Source organism: Haematobia irritans, chromosome 1, assembly GCF_050003625.1.
Source record: "Haematobia irritans isolate KBUSLIRL chromosome 1, ASM5000362v1, whole genome shotgun sequence".
Lineage (NCBI taxonomy): Eukaryota > Metazoa > Arthropoda > Insecta > Diptera > Muscidae > Haematobia > Haematobia irritans.
In genome coordinates, this window is record NC_134397.1 from 111898915 (window position 1) to 111912549 (window position 13635).

Below are 13635 nucleotides of genomic sequence, written 5' to 3' on the forward strand. Positions count from 1 at the left end.
AAAGATGCTGTTGGACGCAACGTTACGGTGAATGGCGATCGCTATCGTTCGATGCTAACAAACTTTTTGTTGCCAAAAATGGAAGAACTGAACTTGGTTGACATGTGGTTTCAACAAGATGGCGCTACATGCCACACAGCTCGCGATTCTATGGCCATTTTGAGAGAAAACTTCGGAGAACAATTCATCTCAAGAAATGGACCGGTAAGTTGGCCACCAAGATCATGCGATTTGACGCCTTTAGACTATTTTTTGTGGGGCTACGTCAAGTCTAAAGTCTACAGAAATAAGCCAGCAACTATTCCAGCTTTGACAACAACATTTCCGAAGAAATTCGGGCTATTCCGGCCGAAATGCTCGAAAAAGTTGCCCAAAATTGGACTTTCCGAATGGACCACCTAAGACGCAGCCGCGGTCAACATTTAAATGAAATTATCTTCAAAAAGTAAATGTCATGGACCAATCTAACGTTTCAAATAAAGAACCGATGAGATTTTGCAAATTTTATGCGTTTTTTTTTTTTTTTAAAGTTATCAAGCTCCTAACAAATCACCCTTTACTTCAGTCTCGTTGGCTGGGCAGCGAATTCGATGATATCCAAGATAATGGTATATTCGAAGAAGTTTTAGTTCTCAGGAATGTCCGTAAAATTATAAACAGATTTAAAAAAAAGTAGAAGACAATAGCCTTGTTTCAGAAGAATATTTCAAGCCAAAATTACTATGTCCTACTCTATAGTGCAGTAAACGTGGCGATCTGTACACGCTCATGCTCATATTAGCCTTCCACAAATTTCTGCAGAAACTGACAGCGAAGAAAAACCACTTCTTAAGAGGGAATTTTAAATATTCACTTTTTGACTTATTAGAGCCAATTTCCATACTAATTAATAATTGTCAAAACTTTAGTTACATTGTAGGAAAAATATGTTTTTCATATGTTCGATATAAACAAAATGTGTTTATATTATATAAAATATCATAACATATATATATATATTATGATATTTTATTCGGAGACCGACCGAAAGTATAGAGAAAGAAATAGAGATGGAAACCGGGAGGGTTGACGAAAGATATCAAAATAACACAGCGAGAGAATCAAAAGAGAGCAATTTCTGTGAAACTGCTTATATGTTTTTTCGGAAAACTGTTTTATGAGTTCATTTGTTTTGGCTATGCGCTTGGCATGTTAAAAGGCTTCGTCAAAAATTTGATATGCTTAAGTCTAAATATTATTTAATATGAATATTAAAATGAGTATTCGGAGTAAAGAGAATAGACATTCGGAACCAGGAGAATATACATTAAAAAAACAGCATGTGTTTTTGCCGTGAGAGCAGCAATTTAAGTATGTGTGGACATGAGATTTGTTTATCATTTAGGCATTATGGGCACAATTTTCAGATTCATTCAATTCAGACAAAGGAGATTAAAAAAAAACAGTGGAAAATATATAAACATTACAAAGGGATATTCATAAAAAATAACGAAAGGGCACTATACTCTTTTTGGAGTTAGGACAGTAAAATGAAAGACGGGGAAACAGTGAAAAATTAAACAACAAAATGTATAAAAACAAGGTTTCGTTCCTCTTTATTAATAAGTAGTCCAAGAGGAGTGCCCGTCAACACTTTCAAAAATAAAAGCTGGCATTAAGATCGAAAATTATTTTTCATTTTAGCGGCAAAACTCAAATCTCTTAAAACAGAATAACATTATAACTTTTGAGGAATGATCCAAAGAAACGATTGAAAAAGTTTAAAGTTTACGTGAATGGATGGTCATTTGAGAGCGATAATTCCAACTCTGTTCGGTTTTCGCGTTGATACTCCATACAAAACCAAAAAATGCGAAAAACTAGCGAATTTTTTTTCATTTGTGATACTTTGTTTTTTTCGAGTTGAAAAACTGACGTAAATCGTGCAGTCAGTATTTTCATAATATGGCGCCACTTGCAATGTGAATTAAGAAATAAATTATTTATTAAACTGATTTTAGTGAATTTATAATGCAAAAGTGGATCGGATTATTATTTAAAAATGTAATGTAGCCGCTCGCTACTATATTGTAGAACATAAATAATGTATAAAACATGAAATTTAAACAAAAATATTAACAAAATAAAAGCTTTATTTGGTGTATTATATTTTACAATCGTTTCATTTGTACTGGGCATCGGGATAATAAACACAAAACAAAATGTTAACAAAAGGAGCACAGCAATTGATGTTGCAAAACAAGCATTAGCACTTCAACCAACATGTATAGTACCGGGGTAGCAATGAATGGAATCACAAGAATTAACTGCTATGTTCCAAAAAATAAAGTGCAGCATTGTAAAATTAGATTTTTTAAATCCAAAGTTATTTGTAAAATAACTTCCGCTTCTTCTTTACAATTTAATTATTATGTATGCGTGTGTGTATATCGAACCACTAGTTGCCTATGTAAAGGGTGATTTGTTAAGAGCTTGATAAATTTTTAAAAAAAAAAACGCATAAAATTTGCAAAATCTCATCGGTTCTTTATTTGAAACGTTAGATTGGTCCATGACATTTACTTTTTGAAGATAATTTCATTTAAATGTTGACCGCGGCTGCGTCTTAGGTGGTCCATTCGGAAAGTCCAATTTTGGGCAACTTTTTCGAGCATTTCGGCCGGAATAGCCCGAATTTCTTCGGAAATGTTGTCTTCCAAAGCTGGAATAGTTGCTGGCTTATTTCTGTAGACTTTAGACTTGACGTAGCCCCACAAAAAATAGTCTAAAGGCGTCAAATCGCATGATCTTGGTGGCCAACTTACCGGTCCATTTCTTGAGATGAATTGTTCTCCGAAGTTTTCCCTCAAAATGGCCATAGAATCGCGAGCTGTGTGGCATGTAGCGCCATCTTGTTGAAACCACATGTCAACCAAGTTCAGTTCTTCCATTTTTGGCAACAAAAAGTTTGTTAGCATCGAACGATAGCGATCGCCATTCACCGTAACGTTGCGTCCAACAGCATCTTTGAAAAAATACGGTCCAATGATTCCACCAGCGTACAAACCACACCAAACAGTGCATTTTTCGGGATGCATGGGCAGTTCTTGAACGGCTTCTGGTTGCTCTTCACTCCAAATGCGGCAATTTTGCTTATTTACGTAGCCATTCAACCAGAAATGAGCCTCATCGCTGAACAAAATTTGTCGATAAAAAAGCGGATTTTCTGCCAACTTTTCTAGGGCCCATTCACTGAAAATTCGACGTTGTGGCAGATCGTTCGGCTATTCATGATGAAATGTCAAAGCATACTGAGCATCTTTCTCTTTGACACCATGTCTGAAATCCCACGTGATCTGTCAAATACTAATGCATGAAAATCCTAACCTCAAAAGAATCACCCTTTATAAGCAATCATTTTGTGACATTTTGCGATGTTGTCAATACATTTCGATGAAATAGACGCGAAAAAGTTCCAAATGGCTGTTTTTTTCCTTCAAAATATATTGTCAACACTATCATTTTTCAACGCGAAACAATGATTGAGGGGAACTTTTTTCGCACCAACAAACAGAGTACCGGTCTCTAAAGGAAAAAATTAAATTAAGTATAAAATTATTCGTTAATAAAAATTCATATTTATTTGTACTTCTAAATGCGATAAATTTTAAATGCATTTAAAATGGCGTTAAATGTTAATAAAAATAGTTTACGCCTAAATAAATTTATGTGTATATTGTAAAATTATTTATGTTTATACTCGACTTCACGTTGTTCTTTTGTTTCTTTTTTTTTTTTTTTGTTTTTTAACTTCTTCGAAAATTTCAAACTATTATTCCAAAAACATTTCTTTGTTACAAAATTGTTATGTTTGAAATAAAAAAAAATTATTTTATCTAAAATCTCAGCCTATTTCGTTTATATCAAGCACCTTTCTGACTGTAAATCTTTAATAACCCACATTTCGAAGTTTCATTGTAAAAATGTAATGTCGAACATCTTTTCGGAATTTTTGGAATATATGTAAAAACAATTTTTGGTGTTCAGTCGGAGCAGGATTGAAGCTGCGACCCTTTGCATGCAAGGAGGACATGCTAATCATTGCTCCACGTGGCCAACAAATGTATGTTTCTGTTAAATAATGTTTTCTTTGCATCGGCTCGTGGGCGCCGCCCACTATGCTATATAAATCAGCGTACGAAAACAAACAAAACAAAACGTTTCCAATTGTTTCGTTTCGTACAATCCACATGTCCAAAACGAAACAAAACGAAAACCTGACATAACGGCACTTGCCTTTCGTTTTGTATTGTTTTTGTTCGTGAGTGGAAACCAAACCTAAACTGAAAAGTACTGTGGTGCTTAGTAAAATATAGGAAACAAAACGGTACACATTAAATGCAAACGTTTCGCAAACGTTTGCTCATTCGTTAAGTTCTTACAAGAAGAAAAATCTTGAATTTTATTTTTATACCCCTCACCACTACTGTGGCATAGGGTATAATAAGTTTGTGCATTTGTATGTAACGCTTTGGTAACGATTGGTCTCAGAAAAGTCTGAAACCAATCGTTTAGTATACCGATCGTCTTAGAATGAAATTCTGAGTCGATTTAGCGATGTCCGTCTGTATACCCGTCCGTCTGACTGTATATGTAATTTTGTGTGCAAAGTACAGCTCGCAATTTAAGTCGGGTCGATCTCAAATTTGGCACAGAATTTCACTTTGGCTCAAAAACAATCGCTATTGATTTTGAAAAAAAAAATCGGTTCATATTTAGATATAGCTGCCATATATATTTTTCACTGATCTGGTCATAATTGACGTATTTATCATCGTCTTTTCTTAAAATTTCGGACAGCCAATTGGTTTGCGGCTCTCGTAAAATATGCAAAATATCAGCTAAATCGATTCCGATTTAGATATAGCTCCCATATATATCTTTCGTCCGATTTGCACTTATGTAGCATCAAAAGCCAGAGTCTTGCCCTGATTTGCTTCAAATTTTACACAGGGCATACGGTTAATAGTTCCGATTTAGATATGGCTCCCATATATATCTTTCGCCCGATATGGACTTATATGGCCCCAGAAGCCAAAGTGTTATTCTAATTTGCTTGAAATGTTGCACTAGGAATACAATTAGTAGTGTAGTCAAGTGTGGTAAATTTTACTTAAATCGGTTCAGATTTAGATATAACTCCCATATATAGAATTCGCCCAATTTGGATTAGTATGACTACAGAGGCAAAAGTTTTACTCTGATTTACGTGAAATTTTGCAGAGGGAGTAAAATTAACATTCTAACTACGCTTGCTAAGTTTTGTTTAAGTCGGTTCAGATTTTGATATATCTCCCGAATATATCTTTCGACCGATTTAGACGTTTTACCCCTATTTACTTGAAACTTTGCATAGGGAGTAAAATTAAGGTTCTGGATATGTATGCTTATTTTGGTTGAAATCGGTTCAGATTTTGATGTAGCTCCCATACATGATTTTGATATAGCTCCCGTACATGTAACTTTTAAAGAATTTCTGTTCACATTCTTCTTCTGTTCACATTCTTATCAGGGTGCGCATTTTTAAGATGACGCTCCAAATTACCGGCATGCCCACATAAAGTTTTATGGCAGTCTTCATTGTTACATATAAATGTTTTATTTTGATTGTCATACTCAAATAGTTGTCGTAATATATAATTTTTTGGACGCGGCATGATCGTACGAAGACACGGAGTACACTGATTTCACGTATTGGTTATGTCCCGTTGTTGCCATCGTTTCGCTCAGCAAACGTTTGCAAACGTTTTATTGCCGTTTCGTTACCGAACGAAACAACAAAACGACACAAATCCAAAGAGCATTAAAGCAATCGTTCCGTTTCGTCTCTTTTGCTTTTGAAATGTTTGTTGTTTTGTTTGTGACTACGTACAAAACGATTGACGAAAATTGAAAAGTTTGTGACTTTAAATGATACGTACCTCAATCGTTTCGTTTGTTTTCGTACACTAATATAAATATAACTTATAACGATTATTGTCTATTGATGACAATAACAGCTACGTCGCCCAGTGGATAGTGTGTTGGCTTTCAAACTGTATGGTCCTCGGTTCGATTCTCCGTCCTGGCGAAAAGTACAATTTAACAAATTTAATAATTTCTTCAACATTGTTTGTATTACAAATAAAGGTGCTAAGTATGCAATTAGGCAGAAATAATTTTTGTTAGCAAAATATTTCGACCATATCCAAAAATATATGTGCTTCCTGCAAAATATGTTTGGAATATATGTTAGAGAAGCGGTTTTTTTGAGGCTGTAGTCATGCAGTCATATTACCCACTACAAATAAAAAAAAACTTTAGCAATACATCAAAAAATGCTTCACACTTATTTTTATTTTATGTATTCACTCCTGTACTACAACACTACAAACAAAAGTTACACTTATTTGTCAAAACAAAATTAAAAAAATAGAGATCTGGTTAAGTCAATATTTTTGCACAGAATAAGTCATGGGGAGAGAAGGTGTTTTACATAATTCGTGGGATAAAATCGTTTACCAAAACATGTGGCAACTATTTAGGGTTTTGTCATATTGTTTTTTGAAATAAGAACGGTAATTTCCACATTTTCAAAAGCGTTTTTATGTGTACCAAGTTGAAACAAACGTGTTTTTGAAATATCTAGAAAAGAATTAACTGTGGAAGAGCGAAAAATAATAATTAATAACCATGAAATGCGAAAATCATATTCCGAAATACGTACAATTATAAACAGAACCAAATCAACCGTCCAAAAAGTGGTTAATCGGCACAAAAAAGGAAATATAATTGAAAATAAACCTCGAACAGACCAACCCTTAAGCTCAATTATAGAGAAGAATTGAAGCTATTATTAAAAATGATCCATTTACCAGCGCTCCTAAAATTGCTACAGAATTAAAAGAATCATTAGGAAAAGAAGTTTCTGCACACAGTACGTACACGGACGAAAAATACTGTTTTTCATATGTTTGGGTTTAAAAATTATATGTTTGTAACTCCAAATTTTTAACACAATATTTTTAAGTGCAAGCATATAATGTTCATAAACTAGCATAACATGTTTGGGACATATATGTTAATATGTTAGAACATATTATATTTGGGACATAAAATGTTTGTAAATATAATATGCTTAGATGCAAACATATATTAATTTGGAAATAGCCTATAAACATATATGTGTTTAGAAAGAGAGACCTAGAGAGTATGCTGCAAGTAAAATAATGGAAGTAACCAATTGGCGCTTTAAAAATATATATCCATACAAAGAAAATTTCATTAAAATTTTTACTACCAGTTTATGCTCTAAGGTGAAACATAATATGTTTGAACAATACAAAAAATATTTTTATGGACCAATCCTGAAAATATATATGCTTGAAGCAAAATGTGTTTGGGGTATATGTTACAGAAGCGATTTTTGAGGGTGTAGGTGCATCAAGATGTTTGGATACAATGCTCGCACTTCCCGCAAGATACCATTTGAGAAATTACCAAAGATTTTTTATTTGTATGGGGTACCATGACTTTTGCTGATCACTGTACGTATTATTCCGTCGTAAATGTATTGCGCAAAAGTTTGCGACAGGCCAACTCTGCTCTGAATATGATATCGCAACATATATATGTTTACATCCACATATATTATTTATATGAAACATTGATGTCCAAACATAATATATTCTAACATATATGTGTCCCAAAAATTTTAAGCTAATTTAGGAAAATTATATTTCTGCACTTAAATATATTGTGTTTAAAAAATTTAACCCGAAATATATTTTGTTTACATATGAAAAGTATATTTTCCTATCCGTGTGTGAATCCAATCTGGCAGTCGTTTATGAGAAAGTATTACACGATTATGATTTATGTATCGGAAGATTATTTTGCAGATTTTTTTAAAGAAATTGTCTTGTTTTAATACTTCTTAAATAGCTGTGAAACTTTCACCTTCTGTCTTTATATTCCACACTCCAAGAAAACAATCTGTATTTGCATAGCGGATCTTCTTTCTAAAATGTCTAGAGTAAAGAAAGGTACTTTCAATTAAACTCTCCCTCTTTCGAAACCCACTGACACACTGACGTATGCTTAATTAAAAACTACTCCAAACAAGAGCTGTGTCCGGCTTAAGTTTTCTGCACTCAAATTGATGTCAGATGCAGAGGTATTCATTTTCAAAAAAAAGGTACACACACATTCACAAAACATTTCAAGGACTTTAACAAGTATCTGACGTTATTCTCCCTGTACACACACATCGTGTAAGTCTGTGTAGACGTTACCAAGATGCTTCACAAAGGAGACTATGCACACACGCTTTGTTTGTCCTCAACAATCCCCCCTTTAGAAACAAAGCCCTCACAGCATGAACGGTTTCCTTAGGTTCCTTTGTGGGGAAAATGAAATGTGAAAAGGAAAATTAAACTCACACCTGATTGAGAAAGATCTGCTGCTACGAAACACAGCAGGAATAAGGCAAAGAACAAAGGAAAAAATAACGAGCACCATATGCCTGCGAAAATTGCGACGAGACGGAATAATGACGAATCCTAATGGTCAATGGGCAACATACAAAGGCTCTATGTCTTGAGCAACCCTCAGTCCACAGTGCTCATCCATTAAAGCCATCTAGAGAAATCCATGATTATGGGGTCTTACATTCGTTTGTGGTCCAATCATAAAGACAGGGTAGGCAGGGGGTAAGAAATTGATTAGAGGATTCTACGGAAGTTTTGGGATTAGAAGGAAACAAATTTCAATCAACAGGCCAAAATGGATTTCCATTAAATTGGTGTTGCTCAATTCCAACGAGGAGTGCATGGAAGGTAATTTGGAAATTGTTCGAAATGGGCCAGATGGAATGCAAGACTTTAAAGAAAATTAGAAGAAATTTTTGATTTGTTTATGAAATTCTATTTAATTTAATTTACCAGCAGTATTATCGGAGTGTACTGAAGTAATGAATTTGTGAAATTATCGAAGAATTCTTCAAGATTCTATTTAGAGGTGGGTTGATACGAAGGGCTACACACTTATTTTCATTGCAAATAAATATTTTGCTTTAGTTATTATGTCTCGAAATTTTGCATAGCCCAAATACGTCTTAAACATTCTATGAACTTGAAAATATGTGTGCAATTACTTCCAAATTAAAAACTATAAAAATATTACCATAAACTCATAAGCTAACTCATAGTGCGATTATTTATTATCACAGTGTGTTCATATTTTAAACTCATTTTGAACTAAATTTTGATTAGCTGAAACTAATGCAGAAGTAGGTGACAACTTACTGGTTCGAATGATTACACGTGTTAAAACTGAATAGGATTTTCCAAGGGAAATGAGTCAGCTTTCGAGTCACCCGTGACACAGTTTTAACTAACAATTTGTTACGTTAAAGTTAACTCAATTTCCTACAGGATTGATGTGTTTTGGAAGGGATGTGTTTCGGGGTCAGCGGACTGATAGCTAATGTCCATGATGAGTGTGTGTGCGTAGCGTAATGTAGCTGCACCATACACGGACGAAAAATACTGTTTTCCATATGTTTGGGTGTAAAAATGAACACGAAGAATGTTGGCACGAGAGTAGACGTGTTTTTACAGCGGTGCACAGAAACTTAAAAATAATTGTAGATAAGTTATAAATCTCAGTTGTGAACAGGGCTGTGGAGCCGGAGTCGGAGTCTGAAGATTTTGCTGGAGTCGGAGTCGTAAAAATTTTGATCGACTCCGACTCCGGCTAAACCAAATTTTTTAAAACACTTCACATTTTTGTAACTAAGCAAGTTTTTACGCAAATTAGTTTCCATTGCGTTATTCATTCGATGATTGTGAATGAAAATCAACTTCCAATTACGGCTATCTTTTGATGTTTCCTAGAATGCTAGACTAGCAGATGGGCTGGATCGATCCATTTTAATGCCCGAAATTATTTTTTGTTTTTAAATTGTATTTTAAGGCCATATACATATGTGGAATATTGACAGAAAATTTTTTCAAAGTTGTTTTTTATAGAAAATTTATTTCTATAGCAAATTTTGTCAAAATTTTATTACTATAGAAATATTTTTTTCTATAGAAAATTTAGTCAAAATTTTATTTCTATAGAATATTTTGCAAAATTTTATTTCCATAGAACATTTTGCAAAAGTTTGTTTGTTACACAAAATTTTTTTAGAATTTTATTTCTATTGATAATTTTATTTCTATAAAAATTTAAGTCAAAATTTTATTTCTATAGAAAATTTTGCCAAAATAGATTTTTTATTAGACAATTTGGTCAAAATTTTATTTCTATAGAAAATTTTGCCAAAATTTTATAGTAATATTTTTTTTTTTATTAGAAAATTTTGTCAAAATTTTATTTCTATAGAAAATTTAGTCAAAATTTTGTTTCTGTAGAATATTTTGCATATTTTTCTAAAATCGTATTTTATTGATAATTTTTTCAAAATTTTATTTCTATAAGAAAAAATTGTCAAATTTTATTTCTATAGCAAATTTTCTCAACATTTTTTTTCTTACTGATGCTCACTGCTATAAACAATGTATTCGAAATTTTATTACTATAGAAATATTTTTTTCTATATATAATTTAGTCAAAATTTTATTTCTATAGAAAATTTAGTCAACATTTTGTTTCTATAGAATATGTTATTTTCCAAAATTCTATTTCTATATATTTATTGCTACACATTTTTTTTTAAATTGTATTTCTATTGATAATTTTTTCAAACTTTTATTTCTATATATTTGGTCAAAATTTGATTTCTATAAAAAATGTTGTCAAAATTTTATTTCTAGTCAAAATTTTGTTTCTGTAGAAAATTTTGCAAAATTTTATTTACTAGACAAAAATTTTTCCAAAATTGTATGCTCACTGATACTCACTGCTAAGTCGAAAACTTGTAGAAATGACTCAAATTTTCAAATTTTTCAATGAATGAATCATAAATGCATTTTTGCTAAATTGTCTAAACAATTATAAATATTTCCAAAACATTGCCCGAGATTTTGTAGAAGTCTGATGTGAGATTTTATCAAAATGTAGATCTAAATACAAAGTTGTGCAGAGTATATTATAATCGGCCCGCCCGACTTTAGACTTTCCTTGCATTTTTATTTTTTGTTAAAATTGTGTTACGTCCCATAACGTTAGATCTAAATTTAAAGTACATAGATTTTGTAGAAGTATATACAATTTTGTCTAAATCGATTCAGATTCAAATTCATTCATATGGGAATATAAACCTTTATATAGCTCGCAACAAATATAAGGATTTGAGATAGTATCAATAATTTTGGTCCACAAATACATATACTGTTGGTATCTTCTCATATTATGATGGGTATTTATAGCATTATTTTATTTATTAAACATTGCCCTAAATTTGAAATATAGAGTTTAATTGGCATCTAATGTGAAATTAAGACCTTTATTTTTGAACACATAAATAAATACGATACTTTATATCGATCCACTTATGGTACCCCCACAATAGAACTACAAATTAGTGGTATTAAAATGAGATTTACGGCGTTTTCGTTTCGCAAAAAATATGTTGCCTTGGTTTTACACTATTTTTTTTCCTAATTGTATTTTTGCCCAAATGATAGTGGCATTCCAAAGTTATTGTTAATTCATAATATTGTGAGGAATACAGGACCCAAAAGCTATGACAGTGTCATTCATATTTTGCAATCAATTTCGAGAATGTTGCACCTTTTTTACCAGTTGAAATCGCCATTAGTTATATTACCCGGAGTCGACTCCGGAGTCGGAGTCGAGCTGATGAAAAATGCTGGAGTCGGAGTCGAGCAAAATTGGATCGACTCCACAGCCCTGGTTGTGAAGTGATAAATGATGGCCAATAAACTTGAAAAAATCCAGTGAAATTGACATTTAATTGATACTGTTTGTTTTCATTACAAATTATTGAATTTTGAATTGAATGTGGTACAATTATTGAAATGTAATTTTCTTTGTCCCATGCTCCACAAAAAAACGAAAGACGGTCAAAGAATAACAATCGATGAGAAATGTGATGTGATCTTTGTTTTTAGTACTCTAAATACACTAACGAAGAGCAGAAGATAGATAGTTATACTCAACAATTAAATTTGTCGTGGACAGCATACGCTACTCTTATACAATTGTAACTCCCAGTGGTAAAAATTCAAATCGATTACCAAACAATCGATTGTTCTTGGGAAACTTGGAAGATTAGATAAGTACGTTCTATGTAAATTAAAATTGGGTTGAAATTGGTACTATGTTACTTATACCTTAGCATTGAAAAGTCGCACAGAAAGTAATGCCCATAAATTTTGGAACAAATGAAAGCTACTACATAGTAATCTAGTTGTTGCATTGTAGTGTACCTAGTGCTTGCGACTCCCACTTACTGCGTAAGATGTATGTAATTAGGAAGGAAAACTTAAAGGGATGATGTTGTTAGGCAACGGGTTTTTGTTTTGATTTTTGTTTTGTTTTGTTTTTTTTTTCACTTCTATATCAGTTTATTGGTGACATTTATAGACTTTAGGATAATTTTTCCACCAAATACAGCATACTTTTACATCAATCAAGGTAAGTATCAAAAGTTAAAACAAAAATAGTCAATTTCCTGCCTTTTCAAGTGCCAGTGTTAGATAAGACTGCAGTAGAGGAGTGTGCGTTTCACGTGATAGTGAACAAAATTCAAATCACCTCTAGTTTTTTTTTTTTTATTTTTTTTTTTTATATAATGCTTTATTAATGCCATCTATCTTACATTGATATTTACATTATTCTTGGTTTACAAATTTCCTTAATGGTAATGACCCAGTGGTCAATCCATAAAATATATTTACTTAAAATGTTTGGATAATGGTCTATTCAGCCATTCGACACAAGTCCTATGTAACCAAGTCTTGAGGAGCCTTTCGTTTCAGCCTTCTAAATGTATGACGATTTGACATCAAATCGGTAGCAAGATGATTTGGGTGATTCAAAATTCTTAATTTGTACAATGACAATTGGTATGCAATTTCTTCGTTTACAGTTTTGATGTTTAATTCATGGTGTAAGCGTTTGTTGGTTATATATGGCGGAGCATTTGTGATTATTCTAAGCACTTTGGATTGGAATTGTTGCAGGAGCTTAATATTTGTGTTGGAGGCAGTTCCCCATAACTGGATTCCATATGTCCAGATTGGTTTTATGATGCATTTATAAATAAGAACTTTATTTTCTAAAGAAACCTTAGATCGTTTCCCCACTAGATATTTCATTTTGTTAAATTGTATATCAAGAGCTTTTCTTTTTGTTTGAATATGTTCTTTCCACTTTAATTTCTTGTCCAAATGTACTCCCAGATATACAACATCATCACGTTGAGGGATTTGGATTTGGTTCAATTTAACTGGAGGGCATGTGCTTTGTTTTAATGTAAATGTTACATGGGCTGATTTAGTTTCATTTGCCTTTATTCGCCATTCATTTAGCCAGGTTGATAGTTTGTTTAAGTGGTTTTGTAAGTATTTACTTGCGACGTTCGCGTTCTTGCTTACAGCTAATACTGCTGTGTCGTCAGCAAAAGTTCCAACTATAGTTTTATAT